The following is a 10,838-nucleotide window of genomic DNA, read 5'->3' on the forward strand; positions in this document are numbered from 1 at the left end:
GTGCTGGACTCACTGCAACGGTGGCTGAGGGACTGGAGACACCTGACAGTTGGTCCCTGCCCATGTGGCAACTCTGACATCTCTTGTTGGCCCACGTTCGTGATGTTTATGGAGTGGTGTCACTGTTGCAGGAGAGTTTCAGTACCCCTTGGATCCACCAAAGTTACTGCACATGATCCATGGACCTAAGTGTAGTTACTCATCATTTCTGGAGGCAGCTGATGTTTAAAACAGGTCATCTTCTAGGATGTTCTTTAGTGGCTCCAAGTCTGTTGACCAAGGGTTCACCATCCCGTGGCTGCGCCAGTGTAAAGTATCTATGCCTCTCTCTCCCCCTCAGCCCCAAGAAATCCTTTTTTGAGTCTTCTTTTTCAGCTTAAGAGGCATACAATGTAAATAGCAACATGTGCAGGCTGAGAATTAAGGCTAGGGAGCTGTGAACACCTAATGATTTTGTATTTGCACAAAAAAATAGTGGAGTTTTTTGGCATGACCAGCAACTATTGTTACCTGACAGAGAACAAGATTTACAACATCCTAGGCTTTCCTCAAAAACAAGCCTCTTGGCTTATCAATCAGCAGGCAGATGCTCTATGAGTCAGTTAAGCTGGATCAGGGGTGAGAAGTTTCTCACTTGTTTCCAGACTGGAAAACATTTAAGAGAGGACAATGGGATCTCAGGGTACCTGATGGCAGAGAGTGAAGGTCATGCTTCACCGTCCCTACAGCACTGTGTTCTGCAGAAAAGGGTGCACTTTGGAGTGGAGGATTAGCATGTATATACTGTGAAATATCTTTGTCTTTTCTTCCCACAGTGTCTTGGGTTTGTGTTGCATATGTTACACAGGCATCTTTCTCTCATGCAGAGTGCTGTTGTGTATTAGTCACACATTACTATTCTGCTTAAGTTTGCACAGAATCGGCTTCCCGACTAAACTGATTTGTCCAATTATCACCCTTAAGATTCTAGATTAGCTACAGCCATCAAAAATCTTCTGTAAGAAAACATCATAATCAAATAGAGACCAGTACTGGCCTGCGGCAGGTGTGGCTTTTATTTATTTGAGTGTCCACTTAAACTCCAGACTCAACAATAATGTGGCAGCTAGATTGTACCTTTACACCAGGAGAAACCTACAGGGAGATTGGATGGTTTCTTTCAGCTGAAGAGTTTGAGCTGAAATTTCCATTCCAGAAGGGCTTGATAAATAAAGATTATCTACTTTGCCAAACACAAGATGAAAAGAGATTGGATCTCTGGGAAGGAACTAGATGCAACCTTCCATCCTACTACGTGGCCTGATGCAATTAAAATACTAACAAAAACCCTGGGAGTGCTAGTGGAAATTTTAGTTCTCCAAATCCACATGCAAGCAGTGTGGTGGAGGGATGTAGTTGCAGTTTGTATTGTTGCCGAGTCTCTCTCAGCACTCTCAGATCAATAAAGCTTTTTTAAGCTTGGTGGCAGCATTTGTCCCCTTGCTGGGAATTCAGGGATAAACTGTGGTAGATACTGAGCAGGGGCGGTCAGGGAGTGGAACATGAATTGCTCTGCTGATCCCACACCTGTGAAATGCTGCAGAAGGAAATGGTTTGGCCAGCATAAATTAAGGCAGCTCTGAGACTCATCTAACATACCTCAGGAATTCAGCCTGCCAGCACAAAATTAGACAGTGCAGAAAGCTAGCTAAACATAATCTCTGCATCTTCCATGGCTTGTGAGAGTGACACAGCTGAGTGACATTGTCAGATCTCTTCAATATTAGAAACAAAGTAACACTGTTTAAGTAACATGTTTTGAAAACACAGCATGCACACCAGAGTATTTAATGTGTTAGCTAGTTTAGATGAACCTTTGGATCTCTTGCAGCGGAAATCATCTTTTTGTTGTGGATCTCATCCAGCAGAATGAGACCCAATTCAGACTGATTTCCTAGGCACCACCAGAACACTTACGACAACATACCATTGCATTAAAAAAGACATCGCTAGTCAGAAGCTCTGGATATCTCAGAGTAAGTCTAAAGACTAATGTTATATGCCAAACTATCTCAGCTTGTTCACGTTGAAGATCTTTGATCTGTCTAGCTCAACTGGCCTAAAGGTTTTTGGCTTTACTTTCAAAGGAGAAATCTCACGGGCTGCCGAAGTGAGTCCACTGATACTAGTCTTCATCTTTTAAACTTGCATCAGTAGTTCTTTGTTCCAGTGGCCTCCCATCCATATAATTAGTATATCAAAAGGTGTTCGGTGTATATCAGTGGACATACGTCTTATGCAAAGGGGCATCCTGCAGCCATGCATGAAATCAAGCATCATGGGACTGGGAGCATGCCATGCACAATGCACTGGTCAGTGCAACTGAGATGCTTAAGTCCTCTGTCCATTTATTCACTGAGTAAAACCTCACCTGGATCTGTCACAGCAACGTTATTGAATCTGAAGAGATGATGGAGTGAAAGTTTGCAAAGACAAAATTTAATTGTTTCAGCATGAGGCAGCAGATTCGGGTCACTTGACTGATGCTAATGGTTTTTACAAAACACTGGGAAAGGTCAAGATCATAATGGACATCTCAGTTCTTGAAAATGTATGTTATAGTTGTTCTTTTCTTCTTATGTGGGTGTCTCCTTATCTATCAACAATACTGAAGCTATTTCATAGTTTCTTAACCCAGAGAGCCCAGCCAAAGGATTGCATTCTGAATTTGGCCCACCAGAAGAATGCAATCAACCCATAGTTCATTCCTTGCCACCCTCTTTCTTGCAGGCTGCTGAGATGGCAGCCGGACACACGCTGCAGGCTGGACAGATTGCTCTGGTAGCCTTCTCTGCTCCAGCCACTTCATGAGGACCTTAGTTCCTCCACTGACTTGCTATTAGCTGTGCCTCTCTCAAAGGACAAATATGCTAGCTTTCACAGTCTCACGGGAAGAAGGTATCTGATCATGTCACGGGAGGACAAGGAAATAATGTCCCGCCATACAACCTCAGTCACAGGATCCTCCTTCCAGGAAATTGAGTCTGTGCATTCCCTGATGGTCTATGTTTGCATTTGGGGTCATAGCATAAAGTGTTCATACGATGGAGATGGTCTCTATGGTCCTCCATAAGGGACTGAGACCAGAGCCAATCATGATCTGTCCCAGTAAGGGAAGATCAAACCATCTCAACAGTCCTCTTTGCCAGTGGTTTCTCCCCACCTTATCTTTGTGGAGCTGGTATGGGAGCCAGTTACACTGGGTACATGTGCTAAGAAGTCCAAGCAAGGCAGTTAGGATCAGAGGCTTACCGGTGGTGTACGGCTTTCAGCCTAGCTACCAGCCCTCCCCTTGAGCCACCGTGAGGGCACTGCCGCGTCGATGCACCATGCACTGGCTTCTCTCAGTGTGCAAGCGCCTAAGGAGGACCTACGCCTTAGCAGCAGCAGCAAGAAACTCGCTTCTCCACCCTAGAGCTGCACCTTCGCCTGCTCTTCCTCCCTTTCCACCTGGCAGAGGGCGCTCCGCTCTCACAAGTGGTCTCCGCACATTCCTGGGACGGAGCTTAACCACTGGAAGGAAAACGTCCTGCACGCACGCACACGCACACACAGACACACACACAGACACACATACACACCCTAGGAGACAAAAAACCCCCACGCTCAAAACAAACTGCGCGCTGAGAAGAGGTTTGTTGAAACCCTCGGAAAGCCAGCCAGGCTGCAGGGTCGTGAGGCGGCGCGGTGCGGGCGGCCCGGGCCGGGCAGCAGGCGGGCAGCGCCAGCGGCCGGCAGGGCCGGGGCTCGGCCAGGCCGCTCCCTGGCAGAGCCGCCCTCGGCGGCCCCGGGCGGGCTGGCCCCGCTGCCACATCATTGTGCAGCGCAGGGGAACAGCCACAATGCGAGCTGCTCTCTGGGGGGGTGGAGACAGACACAGGCGGAGTCAGGGCTCAAATTCTTGAACCTTTCACATCCTTTCTGTAATTTGAAACATACTTGTTCCCATTCCAGAACCACTTTTTTTTTAAATTCCTTCCTTGAGGCTGTGGAAATACGTTCAGGAAAAAAAAGAGAGAGAGAGAAAGAAAGAAAAGAAAGGAAGGAAAAAAGCAAGCCCACTACTTATCAGAGGCTCCAAAACAAAACAGAGAAACGTGAGAGCGTAGCCCTCCCCAGCACAACTGCTTGCGGGCTCAGATTTCCCTTCAGAGGGGTCATGGCTGCTGCAGTCACGGGTTTGGAACGCAGCTGGTCCTGCCTGCAACAAGGCGAAAAAATCCCGTCTCTTCTGCAAATGGCATTTACCTCCGTCCGCTTCGCGAGCTCTTGGTGTTCAGAGCGGAGGATGCCATCTGCAAAAAGCTTGGGGCACTGGTTTGTGCCCTTACAGCTCCCGGTCATCTTCAGTGGGTTATTCCCCTTCCCCGCTCCCAGCCTCTTCTATTTCCGATCCCAGTTGGGCTGGGAGGGAAGGGACATCAGCATGTCCCTCTCTTGTGCACTTCAAGTCACACAGCTACAAGCACTCTCATTTACCTCCTTCCACAAGACCAGCAGGGAGACAGTTCCCATGTTTAGGGTGGAGTGTACACATATGGGAGAGGAAAACTGGCTAATGTGCGCTCTGAAAGGCTTTGAATGTCCCTAATCTCCCCAAAAGGCACGGAGCGCTCTCTTGCATCAGCCAGGCCACCACTGCCCACTCCTTTCCCCTGGGTAAACCACAGCAGGTGACTGTGCTGGTGCAGCAGGACTTTTTGTTTGCTTTGTGCAAGGAAGTAACAATCACCAGCAACACTAAATGCCACCTCGGGTCTGAAGTGACCTGAAGCTCTTGAGTGGCATACAAGCAGTTGCAGTGCAGCTGCCTTGCCAGAGCTGGGCCAGGTGGTGCTGGAGCAGGGCTGCTAAGTTGTCCTACCCCTCTCCCATCCACTCAGGGACTCATACTCTGCTCTTTCAAACCAGAAAAACAAGGATGAGGGGAGAAGCTTTCATGTTTTGTTGCCATTATCATAGGTCTCAACTGTGTTAATGTGGTATCATGCTGTTTACATGTGTATGTATATGGATGGGTGTGAGCAACCCTCAAGGAAGGTGTGAGGTTTTCCAGGAGAGAGTCAAGTGGGCACATGTGCATCACCTGAAGCAGCTGGATGACTGCCTCACCAGGAGTCACTTCTGCACATGGGGAAGAAGTCCCATCCAGAGGGAAGGGCAGTCCATGGGCAAAGGACATAGCCCTTACATGCTGCACTCCTCCCCTGTCACAGCCACTGCTCTGCACAGCTGGGGCAAGTTGGGGAACTTGGAGAGTATTTCTGTTTCCTCGGGTGTATAGCTAGAGAAGGAGCAGGAGCAGGACTCTGGAAGACAGAGATGGGGTGGATACGTTTATTTATCTTTTTGGAAGTACAGTGTGACATTTCAGGGTTTCCCCATAGCTGAGTCGTACCTTTCAGCCACGTGCCTCATGTAGGACGGCAGCTAGGTTATGCCCACCGGGGAACTCCTCTCCTTAAACCAGCTCCTGGCAGCACAAGTCACCACACTGATACTTTGCAGATTGGCACGAAACACCACAAAGCCCATGTGTGCTTAAATATTTCATGTCACACAGCACATGTTATGCTGGCTGCCAGCAACACTGCAGCATTTGGGCTCCCTCCCTCCGAGGAGATAAAGCATCCTGATAGCTTAGCAGTGTTTATCCAGACACCCTCAAGACAGTCTTTGTCTCTGAAGCTGGGCATTTGGAGCTCACAGCACCTTCTGAATGTTGTCCTCAGATGGAAGCCATTCTGCTCAGGGCATCCTCACCATCTCTCTGTGTCCATCTTTTGCCCTCAGCCTGGATTCCTGCTTTTTAGCCAGTACAACTGTAGCATGGTGTCTTGTTTATCACATTTCTATTACTTTTTGCAAATAAGCCTTGGCTACAAATACAAATGCTCTGCTGACTTTTTTCTTAGGCATCTTGGATACTAAAGGGTTATTCGTGTTCTATTCAGGCCCATGTTGGCAATCCCCACCCTTCTCTAGATTGTCATGCAAGCCCAGTTGGAGTTGCTACTAAATATGAGACAAGACCTCAGTTAAACGTGTATTAAGTTAGTGACCTCTGGGGTGTTACCAACTTTCTAGAGATACCACATGTGACTCACTGAACTAGATGACAGACTGAGTAATAAGTTATTTCACCTGGTCATATTTATCAGAGCAGGTTTGTCCTGCCTTTTTTACAGGGATCCCTGTCTCACAGGTAGCAAGCAGGCCAAATGAAATCTATTCCTACAGGCATTGCTCTCTGCAGTTCGTTTTTACTCTATTCCAGTCCCACATACTTAATTCATGCCCTGGTTAGCTGAAACGAAACAGTTCAGTCCCCTCTGATTCAAAGATTTTTGGAGGAAGACACCTAGATTTCTTGGGGTCATTGTTCAATGGACAAACTCTGTAGATGGGACTCTCATCCTAATGCAAACAGTGTGTTAAGAAGTGATGGAGAAAAAATCAGCACTTCTCAGTTTTCCAGAAGAGAAAATGCCCCAGGCCATGCGCTTCCTCTGGGCTGCTTCCCTGTACCTATCACAATTCCCGGGCCCCAATCTGTGGACCTCTACAGAGCTCATGATCTAAAGCAAGCAGCATGCCAAAAGTAAGTGGGCCAGAGCCTTAGTCTGCAGCTTGTCACCACTGTAATGTTTGGCACCTCTAAAGGGATATGAAGTCCTTCAAAAAGGTAGCTGAAGATTCTCCTTACATAGGGAAATCTCTGTGAGATGCCAGTGGAGAGAGCCATCCTACCCATCTGGCTGTACTGCAGAGACAGGTGGCATTTGGGCCACAATCCAAGAGCTCCTTAGCCATTCAAAATGGGGACCTTCAAGACTTCTTTGTGTCTTCAAGACTGAAGGAAAGTAAGAGAAGCTCTTACCTGTCTTTGCCCGTATATCAGATCCTAGTCTTAGGGGATGTGGCTGGGATAGACATGCCAATAGCTGCAGGCAGATAGAAACCTTCTGTTTTATAAATAAATACCAGCTTGTACCCAACTGCCCTTTACATACTAGGCTGGTTATTCATTCCTGAAGTGAGTTTGAGGAAGGGACTAGGACAGCAAGAGAAAACAGCCCACGGAGAGAGGCAGCAAAAAAGAAAGGACTAACACAACCTGGAAGAAGAAGGCTGAGGCTCTCTGCTGACAGAACGTTGCAGGGCTTGAGAGGAGACACGTCGTAACAGGCTGACTGGAGTCAGAGTGGTGCTGGGAGATGGAGGGGTGCAAACGTGCAAACATATGCTCTCCAATGACTTCACTCTCTGTGCAAAGGAGTATGCGCTGCTTCACGAGGGGTGAGTGCGGGGGACTGCTTTAGTAGCCTCATCTTCTCTGGTAACCTCTAGAAACTGGTTTCTTTTGAAGAGATAAGAGCATGCAGGCAGACTTGAAATGAGGACAAGAATCCTGAGCTCAGTGTGACTTCTAGCCACTTGTCCAGACACAGTCCGGGACTCTGTTCCAGGCTCTGGGAAGCCCAAAGGAAGATTTAGCTACACAGGAGGGATCCTCCCACATCCCTGCACAAAACAGAAGCAAGGTGGTCTCTGGGTGACAGCAGGGTGCAGGGAAGCAGGGATTCCTGAATATCAGCCTCCCTTTTGACACTGATTTGCAATGAAACATTTTGCCTCCTAAGTCTGTTTCTCCCTCTGATTTTATCTTCCCTTTTAGAAAATGGTGCAAATAAAACTGAGCTGCCTCATAGCTTGTGGATGTCTGTACTATACTAAACAGCTCTCCAAGGAGAGGAGTAAAAAAGGGTAAAGGACTAATACGCGTCTTTGCAAGGACCTGTGTCCATGCCAGGAAAGGGTGTGATCCACAGTCCTGCTCCAGTTCCATTCCCCAGCCTGTTCCAGTCGGCTGTGACTTTTGTTAATCCCTGTCCTGGGGCTAGAAGAAAGCAAGACCAACAGTTCAGTTTGCTCTGACAGGACTGAGCACTGCTTGAAAATACTAGGAAACCTCCTGAGTCAGCAGCTCACTTGCTCCTACTCTTGGAATAGCTGAGATTCCCGGACACAGTAACTTGACTCTACTCCTGGCTCAGGGCAGCCACTAGCTGAAAGGCAAACTAAAATCCCCTCCTGGCCCATTAACGAGGCCTATTCTGGGTTCAGGAGAAACCAGTCTGACTGATGAACTCCCCTGGCTCAGGGGCTCTGGCTGGGGCTGGGAGAGTTATTCTTTCCTTATTCAGCAGACAGGAGGACGTTAATGGAGAGCATATGGGAGGGGAGGGAGTACTGTGGATATTGCTGGAGGACAGCCAGACTGAATCAAAGCCCCAAGAAGCCTATTCTCCACCCGGGCAACGCTGAAACAGGCCGTGGAGAGATGAGAAGTCCAGCTGTGATACGGGGGAGTTGGGAAAAAAGCCCTCTGCCTTCCCCAGCCTTTTTACTCCCACTCCAAATGGGACAATGGGGCAGTATTGTCACATAGTCCTGTAGGCATGTAGTCTAACAGGAGGCATGGTATTCACAGTGGAAGCCTTTCTGGGAAAGAGCGTGCCTCAGCCAGCCACCCCGTCCTGAGAGTCCTGCTATAGACTTCAGGGAAGCAAGAACTGCCTCTGTGCTTGCGAAGTGCCGTCTAATTTATGGTGCTATAGAAATGATGAATTACAACAGTCCTACAGGCTAGAGATGGAAAAGCCCTGTTAACTCCTCCAGCGCATCTCCCAGAGCTGCTGCAGGACTGTTGCCTCTCAGACATTTCCTCACTTTCTGTCTGGACATGTTTTGAACAAGCAAGCAACCGAGGTTTCCGTATTTTTTGCTTCTTAATTCTATTCTAAAAATCAACCCCCATGTGAGTAATGTAGATTACCCAGCTGCTTCGATATGTCAATCAGGATGGAACAGGGTGCGTCAAAGGCAGCCCACATCTGCCTTACCTTAAAGATAAAATGGAGGACTAGCTAGTGAAGACTTGATCGCAGCTTGAACTAAGAAGCTTCCCATTAAGTAGGAGGGCAGTTAGAACCAGCTCCGGTAAAAATTAGGTGTGTCCTTTTTGGCTCCTGATGATCTGTTAATGTAGCCCTGACTGAGGCAGATTTTGGGCATCCACGATGCTTGGCCTTGCGTCATTCACCAGAGCTTAATTAACTAAGGAGCCTGGCTTGTTTAGCCTAGCAAAGGGGGATATAATTGCAATCTATAAATAAATACTTCAGGGGGTGAACACATGGGGAGGAGGAAAGAGCTATTTAAAGATAAAGGACAATGCTGGCACAAGAACAAATGGGTATAAACTAGCCATGCATACATTTAGGCTAGGGATTGTCAGGTTTCTAATGCTGAGAGCCTTGACGCTCTATGAAGGCCTCCCAATGGGTTTAGTAAGGCCAAAAACCAAGCTGGTTTTAAGAGGCAGTTAGACACATTTACTCAAGTGATTGTATGAAATGGCTGGCTGTGCAAGCAAGGAGCTGGACTTGAGAAGCCCAGAAGGAACACCCTGAGGTTCTCTGGGCTGCAGTAAGTACAGGATGAGTTTTGGCTAACCAGCTGCAGGACCCAGTAGGAGCAAGGTGGGAAAGGACTGGAAGACTAATAAAACCTGAGAAATTTAAACTGCACGTTCATTGCATAGCAGGGAGATTATCAATCCAGGTAAAACTGGAACCTGAAAGTAATGCCTCTCCAATGACTAGGCTGGCTGGCTTGGTTTAGAGAGGTTTGTGAGGGCAGGAGATTATCAACAACAATCAGTAAAAAGAGTCTGTGATTAGTTTGTGTGAAAACATAGGCAAGAGAAAAGAAGAAAAGAAATAATGATTGGTTTTCCTGTGAGCAGGTTGAGGTTGGGAAGCCCATAGTTCTGTTTTACCATCCTCAGAGGCAAAAAGATCTCATGAGCGAGAAAACCTTCAGCTCTGAGAACATCTTGTCATGTTCTCCAGTGGGGTAACAGCTCAGCCTGACCTCAGGCTGACACCAATACAAGGTGCCCCTGGATGCAGTAATCCTTCTCTATGAAGTCATTGGCCAGACAGACAGTGGGTGTCTTTCCCTGTGGCTATCCTGCAAAACAGCTAGAATAAGAGAAACCTTGACCCTTGACTAAGACATGCTGGAGAGGCAGATGTCCAAATCTTAGCTGCCTTATCCAACTGGAAGCTATAACAATAAATCACATAGTCCAGTTTACACCACCAGCACAAACAAGATAATGGACCTTATACCAGAGAAAGATCTGTTGTAATATAGCACTTTCTTTCATCCTTTTCCTGCTGAGAGTAGAGGGATGAGGGACAGCCAGCAGAGAAGAGACAGCTATACCACTGGCACAGACGTCCCTTGTATTGAGGGAATTTTCCTGTGGGACTCTCCTGCCTGTTTGAGTTCTCTCTATGCTCCATAACCAGTGCAAAGCAAATTTAGCAGAGACCAGAGAATCCATCTTAAAATGCCTTAGGGGGGACAGAGAATATGGTATAAATGGAACTGCAGCGATGTCTCTTCTAATTCTTGTAATCTGTCACCTAGCTGCGGCAGTGATAGGTGCTTTAGAAATCCACAGACAGTCTAAGTATGATTTGATCACATTAGAGGTGGCCCATGCATCAAGAGATTCAGAGGTTTTATTCAGAAAGGCATTAAAATAAAGATGGTTGTGCTTCCAAACCTCTTTTGTCTGGGAAGAGGGTATCTCCTAAGGCTGGCTTTACTTCTGACATTTCTTATTCTTTGCTTTTCCTTACCAATCAGAAGTATAACACGAAATGCCTTGTCTTGCTATTTTCATCATTCTGCAGTCTGTCTCAGCAGGAATCTGAGGCAAG

The 10,838-nt window shown here is 47.3% G+C and overlaps 1 protein-coding gene across 1 annotated transcript in view; it reads right to left on the minus strand.

The window, feature by feature from the left end:
* Positions 1–3,830, minus strand: part of ANGEL1 (angel homolog 1) — a 58,628-nt gene extending 54,798 nt beyond the window's left edge. Inside the window, exon 1 of the mRNA XM_075503302.1 lies at positions 3,292–3,830. The gene's annotated coding sequence lies outside the window, so the exon portion shown is untranslated. The remainder of the gene's footprint in view (positions 1–3,291) is intronic.
* Between the last annotated feature and the right edge of the window lie 7,008 nt (positions 3,831–10,838).

Source organism: Mycteria americana, chromosome 5 (genome assembly GCF_035582795.1).
Source record: "Mycteria americana isolate JAX WOST 10 ecotype Jacksonville Zoo and Gardens chromosome 5, USCA_MyAme_1.0, whole genome shotgun sequence".
In the NCBI taxonomy this organism is placed as follows: domain Eukaryota; kingdom Metazoa; phylum Chordata; class Aves; order Ciconiiformes; family Ciconiidae; genus Mycteria; species Mycteria americana.